Here is a 16,142-nt window from a genome sequence, read left to right on the forward strand (position 1 = left end):
AAGGCCTGATACAATGCTAGGGGTACACATGTGTATAAAACCTAATCTCCCCTTTCAAGAAGCTCACAGTGTAGCTACACTTAGGGCCTTATGTGAGGATGGTACAGGAAAATTTGTCTTATGAGGAGGTTAGGTGGGATGAGGTTACATGGAGGAGGGGAAGGGGGGGAGGAAGAGGAGGGGCAAGGAAGAGGGAGAGAGAGAATGTGCAGATAGCTAGGAAAAGTTCAGGGCCTGGAGCTCTGTGGGGGTTGAAAACCTAAGCATCTGAGAAACAAGGAAAAGGACCATAGCAAAAGGTAGGCTGAGATGGGAGAATGGTAAATTCTGTGGATTGGCACACAGATAGCAAAGCCTATAAGGAAGAGAGAGGACCAAGCCAAAACTGGAACTAGAAAGAAACTAAGTTTTCTGAGTCTAAGTTTCTGATGGATAGAATGTCTGTTGTTTCAGTATAATGCCTCTAGAGTGTGTGTGTGTGTGTGTGTGTGTGTGTGTGAGAGAGAGAGAGAGAGAGACAGAGACAGACAGACAGACAGACAGTCAGAGAGACAGAGAGAGACAGACGGAGAGAGAACTTGAGATTCTTTCAAACCTTTTAACCATTGGTACAGGGTGGAGACTGTAACCACTAAAACAAAAGCAACTAGACCAGTGAGCCTAAATTGAACTTTAAAAAAGAGGAAGTGAGGAAAGTTTGTTTGCGAGCCCTGGTGGCAGGAAATCCTGTGACTAACCTTATTTCACACATCTCAGATTATTCAAAGGGATCTGAACTTTCTTAACACCAGTAACTTAAAATGGAAGGGGCTGTCTCAGAGGCACTGATGTCTGAGAAGAGCTGACCCCCCTTGCTAAATAAACGAATCCAATTTAGGTTGCCCTTTACTATGTGAAGAGATGCTTCAGGGAACATGCCCCCCTCCCGCCCCGATATTTCCAATCAATAGAGTAATGCAGCATTAACAAATGGAATTCAATTCTATTGGGAAAAATGCCAGTATATTGGAAACAAAATTAACAGGTTACCCTTTTTTCACTTGTAGAAATATTTTATAGGACTAAAATCAACCACCATGTATGTGCTATAATAATTTTCAATAGCACTGGTGGAAGTATGGACTATGATGAGGACTGCAGGGGGATGAAGAGTTGGTGAAGAGGAGAGAGGATGATGGTCAGGGTTAGGCAATTACAAAACTACAAGCATCCAGACAAGTGATGACATGTTCTTCTGCAAGGACACACTAATAGGAAGGAGCCCTTATACTGGGCTGGGCTGGCCCATTAGCAGGGAGAGTTAGGGTTCCAACCACCTGGGGCTTTCATTTCCAGCTGAAGGTTCAAGTGTAGCAAGAAGGGGGTCTCAGACTTATCTTTCATCAATCACAAGTGAAAATGTACCTCAGGCAAACACTGAAGCCCTTGGATTTTTATATTCCAGAAGTGTATATAAAGCACACGCTGTTTTCTGAAGACAATACAAAAAGAAAGTGTGCAAACTGTTGACAATATATGCTGAGGGCTGCCACAGTTCAGGCCAACTGATTGCATTTTCTAAATAGCCAGTGGGACCCTTGTTACAATACATCATATCACTGCTTTCCTTGATGGAGTCCACAGGACTCTCACCAAGAGTCTAGTCTCCCTTTCAAATAGAATCATATATCTAGAGGTGCACAGACCATGTCAATACTCATCTTCTCACCTCCTGTCTGGGCCCTGTATCTCTGTGGGGGACGTACTGCGGGGCTGCATGTCTCTACAGGCAGCTGAGCCTTGGAAAAGGTCAGAATCCTATTTACAAGCCTGACTTGCCATTTCGCTCATGTGCTGATGAGGGCAGGGCTCTTTCTGTGCTGTCTGAAATCGTTTGGGGGAACCTGCTGTGTTCAAAGAACTCAAACAAAAGGCAGGATGAGTAAATAAGTTAGATATTTGCAGGCACATGCTGGAAACCAGGCCTCCAGCTGACACAGACACACTGGTGGCAACCTCTCAGGGCTCTTTGCCTCCTTATTAGGTTCACAGTGACCAGCCACCAGATCTGAGGGGCCAGGTCAAGGATGGAGACCCTAGTAGGCTGAAGTAAGTACTCCCAGCTGGTTCAGAGAGCAGGGACTGGAGGCTGGGGCTGGAATTACATCTGCACCTGGTTCAGGCAAGGTTCAGGAATCTGAGACAAGAGCCAGGCAGAAGCCAAGACATGGGGGAGGGGGATATTCTAGACCAAGGGAATACTGTGAACACAGGCAAAGAGACAGGAAGGCACAGAGCACTTCTGAGGACCTTTTGTTAGCGCCCAGAAATATAGGAACCTGAGGATCTAGAAATCAAGCTTCAGGACCCAGGAGAACACCTTGAAAATTGTCCAGGGCTGGGAAGGTGGGGGTGGGGAGTGGTCAGAGAAAGAGCTTCTCATCACTGACTTCAGAGGAGAGAAAGCAATGGTCTCAAATCCTAGTGATTGGGTTGATTATAGTTTCAAACTTAGGCAAAGGGCCTTGGGCCTGGAAAGCAGTAAGAAAACTTGGGACTCAATTTAATCCATTTATTGAAGGCCTACTATGTGCAAGACTCTCTGCTAGGTTCTGAATCAGGAATGTCACAATTTGGAACTCAATAGCCACATCAAAAGTATAAACCATGCCAGATTTGGTAGTGTCAAAAAGCCAAGTGTATGGAATGTACAGACTTGATTGGGCATATGATGTGATTTCAACTCATGAATATGACAACTATAATTTATGAATCCCAGATCAGACACATGACCTAAGGATTTTGTATCATGACTGAATTTATTTACAAAAAGTTGTTACAAATTATTATAAGGTTTAAGCATTTAATCACATTTAGTTCTACATTTTGCAGTTGATCTTTATTGCAAGTAGTAAACACACGTGAAGAGAAATGCAATACACAGCAATAAAAATGTATATGAATGAGAAACAAAGAGGTAAATTATAAAATGCAAATGCTTTGGAATAGAAAAACATGATTTTAAATCCCATCTATACCATTTACCAGCTGTGTGACCCTGGAAGTGGTACTCAACCTTTCTGTACCTCATTTTCCTCATGCATAAAATGGGGATTAAAAAATAATACTTTTAAGAATTATTGTGAGGGTTAACTGAAATAATGTACATAAAACACTTAGCAAACTATCTATACTTAAGTACTCAAAAATGACAGGTTTTATTTTATACTGTTGATTTTGTTATTTATCTATTGTTGAAGCTATAAGCATATTATTCCATTTATACTTTCTTTTTGAATGTATTCAGCTTGTTTCAGAAATATTTATCCTTAATTTTTTCAAAAAAAAACCATTTTCAAACAAATCTTGGCAAGCATTTCTGTATTCACTTGGATTATTTGGAGAAAGTTTATGGTTTTTAGTGATCAGGAGAGGTTTTTTCTCATCCCCTTAATTTGCCAATTTGTGAGAATGACCCTTGATCCCAATATTTCTACTTCATAGTAAAATGATGATTTTCCACATCTCTTACATTTAGAAGATTGATATTCTCAAGAGGAAATTATTTAAGTACATTATACTATATCAGATCTATAGTTACTTTCTATATTTCCCATTTGGCTGATAAATACACATTAGGATATGACTTAAGATCCAAAGGTTCGTTATACAGATTATTGTGAGACGAAATAGCAAAAACACTTTGGGAAAGATTCTGTCTCGTTCATGGATCTTTACCAATGGGATAATCATGGACTCTAAGCTTAGGTTCTCTAGGAATCAGACCCTGAGACAAGGATTTGAATGAAAATGGTTTGTTTGAGAATTGCAGGTAACACCTGTAAGGGAATGGGATAGTTGTAAAGGATATAAAGGCAGTCAATAAAGAGTATGCTATTGATTTACAATGCTGTGTTAGTTTCAGGTATACAGCAAAGTGAATCAGTTACACATATACATATATCCATTCTTTTTCAGATTCTTTTCCCATATAGGTCATTACAGAATATTGTAAATCAACTATACTTCAATAAAAATTTAAAAAAAAAGAGTACGGTATTGAGCCAGCTACCACAGTGGTGGGCTAACACTTAATCATATAGGGAACCTCTGGAAAATGGCAACACATACACCTCAGAATTATCCCACCCAAGAGGCAAGGGAACTGAAATATTTATACACCAACTTATGAGCCACATCTTACCACTCCTGCGGTGAGTTAATTCACTGGCATTTTTTAGATTGCTGCACATATAGGCAGCATTGAGATCTATAGTCCTGGGAAAGGAGCCCTCAAGCTCATCACTGGCAATTTGAACTCAGCCCAAGCACCTGAAAAGGACCAAGGGACATAGGTGGAGCTCTAACAACACCTGTTTTATCAAGAGAAGCTCAAATGGGCTTTTATTCCATGGGATGCAAGGCTACTGGGCTAAGGTTTGGTCTAAGCTCTGACTCTGATTCTGGCTCTTTTACTCCGTTGCCTTAATCTTTTAATTTACTTTCCACTGACTGACATGTATTTTCTTGCTACCAGAGTAGAAATATCTAACAATTGAGGATGAAAGGAATCAGAGAGAGAGAGAGAGAGAGAAGAGGGAGACAAAGAGAACAGAGCTGATACCTGTCTAACCTCATGGAAGGCAAGAGACTGCCTGGAGAGGAGACCCTAAGCGAGAGGCAGACTTTCGAACTCCTAAGACAGTGGACCAATACAGTGTCCTGGAATGCGAGGACTTTATTGCTATGCTACTGTTCTTCAGTGTGGAGGGGGTGCTGGGAGAAGGGAGAAGTTGGTCAACATTTGTTAGGATTTATCTTCCTGAGGTCTAGGTTGGTAGCTTTCACACTGCACTCCTGGGTATAGTAGACATTTGCCACAGTTTGGCTGTCAGCATTGAATTGCTCCTTAATAATTCTCTAGTCTCCTCTTGAGGAGTTTCCCATTGCATGTGGTCCCAGTAGGAGGCAGTGCTTACCTTTCATTGCAGTATCCCAAGGACCAGTACCTTGCTCAGCACACTCTTTGGAGCCATGGGGCAGGCACATAACTGTCAGAAAAATCCTAGAATTATTTAGTATAACTATGGAAGACTTGGGGCATATGATAGCCAGTGAAATGAAATCAGAGGTTGAAAGAAAGAAGATTCTTTACTTCCATGGATTTTATAAGTGGAATGTTTCAAAGTTAAAGGGTCATCTGGACAGTTTCATCACACTAGGAGAAAGAATGATGATGGTGGTGGTGGTGGTGATGGCTCCTAGTTACTGAATGCCAACTCTGGGCCAGACACTTCACATGGGTGATATCATTTATCTTTACAATAGTGCTGTGGTCTAAGTGCTATTATGACCTCCATTTTTCATAAAATGGAAACTGAGGCTGGGAGAAATTATATGTAACTTGCCAAAGATCATACAGCTAGCAAGTGGGCTTTAAATCCAGTTCTATCTGACTTCAGAGCCTGAACTCTTTACTCTCATGCTGGGCTGCTACTTCCCATAGCCAGGAATTCAAATACATAGTTGGAATGGGCTTCACTGAAACATGAACAGAAGGTTGAGAGGAGGGCACCATTAAATTAGCTGACCACAGAGTGTGACCTGGGAAGGGAGGCTGTTGTGACCAAATCATGTGTTCATGATTCAAATGAAATGGGAGGTACTGAGTGATTCCATGCTGCTGGGAGGGTGAAGAACCAGTTCAGTGACTACAGGGAGTGACGGAGATAGCATGGAAGACTGATGTGATTAGATATGGAGAGTGCTGTGTCGGTAGTGGCACGTGCTATTCTGTGGCTTATTTGGATTTAAAAGAGCTAGCCTCTCTATCTGCTGCCATTATCTTTCAATATTCTGTTGATTTCCTGATTTTACAAAACCCACTGACTTCACGGTTTTGTTCTCCTCCTAGTCACCCAAGTACAATTTACATTAAGCTTAAATCTCTGTTTTTCAGACATCCTCATAACCATGAGTTCCATTGGGACAAAATTCTGCTAATGATTTGGGGGGGGGTGTGTGTTTGTGTACACGTGTCCCTGCGTGCTTGCGTAGTACGTCCCAGCTTATTTCTCTTTGGTTTCATTTATCTCTATTGATAGGGAAGTTATATTCAAGAATGCTCAGTTCAAATATATGTGATATTGCATGCTTGCAGGGCTCTAATAATGATGATTTCCATATTTCAAACATAAAAAAGTGAGCTTAAGATTCTTTTCTTTTTTTGTCTAGAGGTTTCTAAGGGTTTAGAAAAGTTGTTTTTGTGTATGCAATGAGAACATGAGAATTATGGCTTTATGCTGGGTTGTGCAAGTGTGTGTGTGTGTGTGTGTGTGTACGTGTGTGAGTATGCACTTATGCATGAGTACATGTGTGTATGCTTCTCCTCATCCCTGTGCTTTGCTGTGATTGAAACATCACAGAAGAGCCCCCAGCAGGAAGCTGACAGATACCCTGAGGGCTACTAGTAGTGTGATATTCTCAGAGTTGTGAAAAAGAAACTTGAGAAATCATGTTGAAAAAAAATTTTAATCTCCTTGGGCCTTAGGGGGTATAATAATATGGGCTGGTGTAAAATTCACTCAGGTGTCTAACCTCAGCATAAATTGGAAAGGATGAGACACAGTTCTCCTCCCCCACACATACTCCTTACAAACACTTCCCAGGATCCCTTGTTTACATTAGTTGTTGAGGAAATGTGTTTTCACATGAGGGGCAGAAAAGGTTGGAGGAGAACGAGTGTGTGTTCAGGTGTCTTAACAGCTGTGTGAGGGATGTACTTGTTTTTGGAAGTCAGTTGTTTGCCAAGGTCCAAGGCCCCTACCTATATCTAACTGTACCTCCCATCCACACAGTTGTGAGACTCCAGACGGATGAGAGTGAGCCTTGCAGACTTACAAACTGGCTAAGCCCCAAATCAGAGGTTCATTATTATGGAAAGGAACCATAGGGTTTATCCAAATTACTGAGATAAGGGTCACAATGGGGACCAAATCCAATTTTCTATTTTGGGAACTTTGTGATGAGAACGGTAAGCTACCAGGGGTCTTATTTACATAAGGACACATAGGCCTCCTGGGATAAATGGTGAAGGCTCTCCACATAGCAGGATTAAAAATGTGAACAAAGAAGGGGAGACAAAGATTGTTCCAACATCGAGGGTTGACGGGAACTCACTTGAAAGTAGGAAAGAAGTGAGGTCCCTGGACTCCTTCCTGTGACACCAGTTTGGAAGCATTGAGAAATGCACTAATGGGACTCTGAAGGGTGACCCTCACATGCCCTCTGGTCTGATCCTTCAGACCTTATTGCACAGCAAAGGAAAGAACAAAACCCAGAATAGTCTGGATATCTTGCCTCGCACAAGATCGTATGCATCTGAGAATAGATCAGGTTAGGCTGGTCAAGAGAGTGTTACTGAAAGGAAGATATGCTCCCCATTGGGGACCCCTGTAGCAGTTGTGGTGGCAGCAACAGTGGCAATGGAGAAGTGACAATTACATTAACAAAGTGCTGGGAGCAGTTAGTGGTGTGCCACAAATGTTAATAGCAATCACGCCACTTCTTGAGGCTTACTATATATCAGACCTCTTTCATACTTTATTACCAATCCCATGCAGTAGGTACTAGCTTATCTCCAATTTACATACAAGAAAACAGTCAGAGAGGGTAAGTGTATGGCACAGGGTCATATAACTGCTGAGTGGCAGCCCAAATTCAAAGATCTTGACTTCAAACCCCATGTTTTTAATCACTGAGCTATATGGTAGTTACCAAAAAGAACATGAGCTTCTGGTAGAACATGAACTTCCTGGTACCAGCCTAGGAGTTCTAGAACATTTCTGATTGGAAGCTCCAATCATTCTGATTGGAAACTCAAGTGGAGCTCACTTGAAATGCTGCTATGATCCAGCAGAAGAAAGACAGCATGATTTGATCCTTCCTTTCTCTGGGATCCACTTTGGCCATGTGGGAACTAAGGCCAGTGCAGAGCAGAGGTTCTCAGCAGAGCTAAGTACTGCCCTCTAGAAGAGGTTTTGGAAATTTGGGGGGACAGGTTTTTCTTCTTTTGAATTTCTGCCCAAGCCTTTACATATAGAAATAAATATTGCTTTATAATAAATCATTTTCCCTTTTTCCCTCTTTTATATCACAGGACACTTTTAAAGTTTTTAAAATACACGTGTAGACAGGTTGAATCACCTGTTTTCCACTTTAGAATAATGGGAGGAGTTAGTTTTTTTCTTATTAAAAAGAAGCATTAGGTTAAGAACCACGGTTCTAGAGAGTGTCATACAGAGTGAAGTAAATCAGAAAGAGAAAAACAAATATCGTATATTAACACATATATGTGGAATCTAGAAAGATGGTATAGATGATCTTATTTGCAAGGCAGAAATAGAGACAGACGTAGAGAATAAACGTACGGACACCAAGGGGGAAGGAGGGGTGGGATGAATTGGGAGATTGGGATTGACATATATACACTAATATGTATAAAATAGATAACTGATGAGAACCTACTGTACAGCACAGAGAACTCTACTCAGTGCTCTGTGGTGACCTAAATGGGAAGGAAGTCCAAAAGAGAGGGGATGTATGTATATATATAGCTGACTCATTTTGCTGTACAGTAGAAACTAACACAATATTGTGGTAAAGCAACTGTGCCCCAATAAAAATTAATTTAAAAAAAGAACCACTGTTCTAGATGGTTTATCATGACCCCTCCAGTTGTGATAGTCTATGTGCAAAATCAGTCTTGGGGCAAGTGAAGCAATGTAATGCCCAACATCAGTAGTATTGGGATGACCTGACAGCTGAGGCCTGCCTCCCTGCCTCCCTGCCTCCCTGATATAGGTGTACCTGGATTGCTTACACCTAGGGTACCCTGCTGATAACGTTCTCTTGCCACCATCTAAAGTCACAGAAGTTGCTCCATGAAAGATCACATAGCTTTGGACTTTGGCCTCTTTCTTTTTCTCTTCAGTACCAGCCTCTGTCTGCATCATGAGGCTACAGGGAGGACAATCTTCTTTGCTACTCTGGGCCAAAGGGACAGTACAACAGAGGAAATCCATTAAAACAAGTGATGAGTGTGTCTCATTTCCCTCAGTTTAGCTCAGGTCACACTGATTAGGTACAGACCATAGATTTTCTGTTCTGCTCACCTACCTCCACCCCTCCCACCCATAACGGTGGGCTGTTCCTTATTCCTAATTTAGGGGACTCGCCATCCTTTCTTCTTAGGCCAGCCCCAGCCATAACCCTTGCATGTCAGTCTAAGACTGCTCACTGGGCAGGCAGCTAAACTCAACTCAACAGTTGTGTCCTTCCAAGGCTTCTGCTGCCATCTCTTCACAAGTCTCTCCTTAGAGCCTTCCTCTTAGCCTGCCGGAGTTGCCTACGAAGCTACTTCCTCTTCAAAGGCCTTTCTGAACTACCCTTAGCTCGCTGCTTCCCCTAGTTGTTCCAGCCTGAATCAAGCAAATCAAGATGTGACCTCAGTTTCTCCTCATAGTGTGTTTTCTTTCTGACATGGTCTCCATTGAGTTCAGTTATCTTATCTCCATCATCCTCCCAAGCAGGGGGCTTCTTAGTCGTCTTACTGGTGATGAACATGCTATCCAGGAAGTTCCACAACAATAGGGGTATGTCTGTGATACTCACTGTCATATAACCCCAGCCTGCTAGCACAGATCCTGACACTGAGGAGGGCACTCAATAAATGTATTTCAAGTCACTGACTGTGAAGTCCTTATGTCCACTTCCTATTTAAAAAAAAAAAAGAGTAATGGGGGGACTTCCCTGGTGGTCCAGTGATTAGGACTTGGCACTTCCACTGCAGGAGGCATGAGTTCAATCCCTGGTCGGGGAACTAAGATCCCGCATGCTGTGCAGTGCAGCCAAAAATTTAAAAAAATTAAAAGTTAAAAAAAAAAAAGTTAATGGGGACCATGGTATCTGTGTAGTCCCTAAATGACTCTTAAATCCAGGATTTTCTATAAGGAGCCATGGAAACTGATCGGCAGTGGGACCTAGTCTGGTTCCCATAAGGAGCCTAAAAATCTCATGGCCTAAATTCACAAAGTCTTTGTCCTACATCCAATACTAGAGTTCCACTATCCCAAGGAATAGTCCAGCAAGACCCACACCAAGCATTTGCAAGAAACAGCTTGACTTGGAGTCAGGTGAGAGGTGAGAAGGGGCCCTCCTGCATTTCCATTCCTGTCTCTCCCAGGCTGGGAGTGAAGGCCAGCTTAGACCTTCACTGCCCTGGTCTTTCAGAGCTGCCCACAGCTTGGAATTCAGTTTACATAGGACTCTCTAGTTAAAATTTGGTTCAAGCCACACAGTGTCTTTTTCTCCTCAGAAAATGGGAAAATAAGACTGGCCTATGAGTCACACATGGAAAGTGTTCATCATGATGCTGTGGAAAACTATTTCCAAAGGGCGTCCAGACACTGCTGTTGTTTCCACTCTGCCCCAGTGGCCAAGGAGTGTGATGTGCGCCCTCTGAAGGGAACAACAGAATTTCCTCCTGCATAGGGCCCTGCTGGGGTTGGCAGTGTCCTCGTCACTCTGCTTCCTTAGAGTATACCCACAGGAAAATTAGTGAAACCCGTGACTTTGGGCAAGGTAATTCATGCTCTGGGCCTCAATTTCTGCGTTTTTAAAATAAAGGAATTGAACCTGTCGAGGTTGCAGCTCCTTCAAAGAGACAATATTGAGAACATATGGGCCTTGAAACAGATAAAAGCAGATTGCATTCACATCTCTGCTACTCAGTGGCTGTGTGACCGTGAGCAAATCAATTAACATCTCAGCCTCAGTTTCCTTATCTGTAAATTGGAGATGAAACATACTTCATTAAATGAGAGAGCATGAAAGAAAACACCTAGCACAGTGCTAGAATGCAGCAATTATTAGTTTCCCCCTCACGTCCCTTCCTTATTTTGTCCCTTCTCTGTGTGGCCATAAATTACTATCAATAGAGTGTTTAGAATGAGCACGGTGATGCCACCTCCCTGTGCAATGTCTAGACGCTTAGAGTGAGGCTACTTCCATTTGTGACGGAAAGTGAAGAGGACAGTGCGTGCTCTAGATCATAAGGAAAATGTGTTCTGGGAGCATCTGGCCACGGACCCAGAAGCATTAGCACAATTCCTGTCTCAATAAATATGTTTTCTCAGATACAGTATAATATGTCCCACTTTCAGGTGATCAAAACCATAAGATTAGAATTTGCTCTCTCAGTCACTGGTATATATCAATTTGGGAGATTAGGATTCATTCTACTGACTCAAAGTGAGAGGTCAGAGTCTCCCTTAAATCCATTTCAATAATTTTGATTTCTGGGCCTATCCAACTAGGAGATATAGAGGGAGTGTCAGCAAATATACTTACATAGTCTCATTACCCATGGAATGTACATTCTTGTTGCTTAGAGTAGATTATGAATGCCATTTAAAAAAAGGAGGCTTGTTTCTATGGATTTTAGTAATTCCCCATGGTATGTGCTTTGGTGCTCTTGCTATAAATAGGAGGTATATAGTGCCTGTTCAATTTCTGACTTTTGGGTGGTATAATTTAATGATTAAGAAGGCAGCTCTGGAATCAGACTTCCTGAGTTTGAATTCCTGCTCTACCATCTTATGGGTTGTCTGATCTTAATCAAGTTAATTAACTTTGCCTGGGTTCCTTCACCTCTAAAATAGGGATGATAATAGTACCTGCCTCACATAGTTGTTGTGGGAATTAAATGAGATAATGCATATGAATCACTGAAAACAGTGTGTGGCATAAAGCAAACACTCAGTAAACGTTAGGTCATATTAGGACTATCATTAGCATCAGATCAGCATCACTATTATTATGAGGACCCTTTGTGAGGGTGTAGCTTATTCACTGTTTATTAGACTCTAGCCTGTTTTATAAAGTAGAGTTGTGGGAAAATGCTTTATAACCTTTATTTGCAGTAAAATTTTTAGTAACGAAGAGAAAATTTTCCCCCACATTTTTGTTTGTACCCAGAATGAGGCTTGTAGTAGATCTTGGTCCAGCTGGACTGCTATCCTTACCTCTGTAATCTACAAAATCCACAAAATCCATTCAACATATATTTAATGAGCACCCACTGTGTTTCAGGCAGATTTGTAATTTTCTCCTTTATCATATAGTTGTATAGTTTTGCAGTATATGGTTCTACTGCCCATCGCATTAAATAATCAGTGTTATTTTGAACAATGTAAACATATTTATTGGGGTGTGAGGGAGCTAATAAATATCTCTATGCTTTCTATCTGAGGTCAGAACCAGTGGGAGGAGAGAGAGAGAGCGCGCGCCAAGGGTTAGGCAAATAGCAATCAAAACAGTCAGCTTTACTACTCATATGCTGATGGGAGAACGTAGCTTAGGTTTGAGGACCTCACCAATGCTACCTTCCTTGCCTGTAATTGAAACTGTCCCTCACTTTCCTATGGGAAAGTGGAGCAAGCATACCAGAAAGTACTTTCCTGTGTAGGCAGGCAGATCCCAAAAGAGAAGAGAGGAGGATGCCAAGGCAAAGATGCCCAGGTTATTCATCCGTGCTCATCAATTAATTATGGCCCTTCTCCAATGAGGAGCAATGGGTGAGAAGTGAGGAAAAAGGCCAGCAGTGATTAACAAATCTCTTCACATGGAGCCCTGAAAGATGGGAGATGGTGTCTCCCCACCTTTCCCTAGCTTTTTGTTGTCTTAACCACTAAACACATGTCCAACAGGGGCAGAGCTCTCCCCTTGGGAAAAGGAGATCAGTGACACTGAGATTCTCTGCTTCATGAAGCCCTTTCCCAATACCACTTCTTACTGGGGGTATCCTACTAAGATTAATGGTGGGTGATGTTGATTTTTTTCCTTCTAGAAAAGGTTAAGAACCACACATTGATTATATGTAGCCTGAAACCTGGATGAACATGGCTGGAGAAAAACCCTGGGGATAACAACCCTGGGGAGTTATCTCACTTTATATTCATGGCAATGAACCTTAAGCGGGCCCTTAACTGCTGCTGCCAATTATAATACATTTTCCTAGTCCATCCATTCTCCCACTCTCCTAGACAACTTTTTCATACCTTGTCCTCTTTCCTGAAACTCCAACATCTCCTTTCCTGCCCTCACTCACAGCTGATAGTCTTGCTTGCTATTTCACTGAGGAAATAGAAGCACTCATAAGAGATTTTTCGTAAGCTCGTATCATTATATTTACCCACCTACTGTCATCTGTGCCCATTATACTCTTGCCTTCTTTCCTGTTACTATGGATGCACTGCCCCTGCTCCTAGCAAAGACTCTCTTTGTAAACTGGAGCCAGTGCCCCGTCCCCGACTTAAGGACATTACTCCAACAATTTTTCAGGCTCCTATGTCATCATTTTTTCTGTCTTTACTGGAGTTCTCCCATACATACAGTTCTCCTATCCTAAAAACATAAAACAAAACCCCTCAAAATCCTTTTTCCACTTCCTCCCTCTATGTTCTCTCTCTCTCTCTCTCTCTCTCTCTCTCTCTCCTGTACGCAGCAAAGCTCCTTGGAAGAGTTTATCTATATTATGTGTCTCTAACTCCTCTCCTCCTGTTCTCTGAAGAACCCATTCTAATTACTCTTTTGCCTGAATTCCTCCATCAAAGCTGCACTTATCAAAGCAATCAATGACCTCCTCATTACCAAATCCAATGATCGATGCTCGGTTCTCATCTTATTTGTCTTATTGGCAGCATTTGACATAATTTATTACTCTCTCTTCCTTGAACTTTCTCTTCACTTGGTTTGCGGGACACTAATTCTACCTCTCTGGCTGTTGTCTCAAACACCATTGCTATTTTCACCTTATTTTCCTGACCCCTAAACACTGGAGTATCACAGGGCTCAATCTTGGGACCTCTTCTCTTTTGTAAGTGCTGCACTCATGCTGATAACTCTTACATTTATCTCTTCAACCAGGACCTTGCTACAGAACTCCACACCCATATATCTGACCACTTACTAGATCTCTCCACTTAGATATATAATTGACAACTCTGACCTAACAGTCAAAACTCCTGATCTACTCTCCTAAAATCTCCTTTTCCTAGTCTTCTCTATCTGTCTCAATAATGGCAACTCCATTCTTATAGCTGTTCAGGTCCTTTATACTTTGAAGTCATCCTTGAGTCCTGTCTTTCTCTTACAATCTTAAAAACAAAAAAGGTTCATCAGCAAACCTTATTGGCTCTAACTTCAAAAGATATCCATAATCCAATCTCTTCTTACCACTCTATGGCTATTACTCTAGTGGAAGGCACCACCACTTCTTTCCTGCATTATTGCCATAGCCTATTAGCTGCTCTTTCTGCCTTCTCTCTTGCCCCTCATCTTGCCCCGAGAGCTTATTTCCACATAGTAGCCAAAGTGATCTTGTTAAAAGTTAAGTGATGTCATTCACTTCTCTGCTTAAACACTCTAATGGCTTTCCATCACTCTCAGAGTTAATGACAAATAAAGGCAAAGCCATTTCTCCACTTCAAGGCCTGCATGATCTGATTCCCTGTTACCTCTTTGTCCTCCTTTCCTACTGCTCCTCCCTTTGCTCACTCCTCTCCAGCAACACAGGACACATTGCTGTTCCTCAGACTCCTGAGGCCTTACCTCACGGCCTTTGCACTTAATGTTCTTTCTGCCTGGGCCACTCTTCTCCCAGATACTTCATGGCTTGCTTTCTCATCTCCTTCAGATCTTTTCTCAAGTATCACTTGCTAAGTGAGGCTTTCCCTGACCACCCTATCCAAAATACAACCACTTCCCCCCATTATTTGGTTCTGTTGAGCACTAATTACAATCTGACTCACTATATATTTTACTCATTTGTCTTGTTTATTAATACTCTCTGTCTCCTCCTCCCAAAATATAAGTTACTTCAGGCATGAGGGCAGGGATTTTTGTATGTTTCTTCACTGCTCTATCCTTAGTATCTGGCACATAGTAGATAATAAATATATGGTTTATGAATGAACTCAAGGCTTAAAACCTTGGAAATTCAACTTCTGAACAAGATGGAGTAAAGGGATTCAGATTTACCCTCCTGCTTGGAACAACTAAAAGACCATACAGAATATGTGAAACAGTGGTTTTCATCACACTGAGTATCAGGCAAGAAAGGACAGAGATCCCTGAGATATGGGAAACAAGTAAGGTTAGCCATATGATAGCCCTAACTTGCCGCCCTGAGAGAGATTCCAGATGGTGCCAGGAGAAGGAACACAGCCAGAGCCTGGCAGACTCCCTGAGTTGAGAAAATGGAGCTTAGAGTCCTGGGAGACCAAGGTGGTGGGGCAGAGTACTGGAGAAGGCAGAGCTAGAGAGAGAGGGAGAGACAGAGAGAGAGACACCATGGGGATCTTCAGAGAGTCTCTCCAATGTATTCAGTAGTGTTCCTATCAGCACATGCATATTTGAAAAATTACCAAGGTCAAGGAAAGAACTACTTGAAAGGATTAGGAGTAACAGTGCTTGGCGCTCACACAGGGCAAGGATAGTGCCTGTTCCCAACCAGTTAGACTGGAAAACTTCAGAATTCACAGGTCATTGAGTAGAGTTCTCAGAAGGGTCTTGCCTCAACAGTGGGGAAGAATTAGCTCTAGAATAAACACTGCTCTGAACCTGCCCAACAAATCATAAAAGCAAGACCCAAAAGGATGAAGCTGTTCCCAAGTAACTTAACTGTGTCCCAGAACAAAGTTCAAGAATATTTATAGGAATGCAAAAACATATAGCACCCAACAAGGTAAAATCCACAATGTCTGGCATCCAATCAAATATTAGCAGGTGTGCAAGGAAGCAAGAAAATTCAACCCACAATGAAGGGAAAAAAATCCATCAATCAAAATGAACCCAGAACTGACACTAAGAAATGTTAAAGAATTTCCTTCAGGCAGAAGGGGAAATGATACCAATTGGAAACATGGGTCTATACAAAAGAATGAAGAGCACCATAAAAGGTAACTAAATGGATAAATACTCAAGAAGTTTTGCTTTCTTATTATTTAAACTCTTTAAAAGCTATTTGGTGGTTTAAGCGAAATAATAACAATATTAAATGGGATGGATAACATATGTAGAAGTGAAATAGATGACAGTAAAAA

This window comes from Hippopotamus amphibius, chromosome X (assembly GCF_030028045.1).
Source record: "Hippopotamus amphibius kiboko isolate mHipAmp2 chromosome X, mHipAmp2.hap2, whole genome shotgun sequence".
Taxonomy (NCBI): Eukaryota; Metazoa; Chordata; class Mammalia; order Artiodactyla; family Hippopotamidae; genus Hippopotamus; species Hippopotamus amphibius.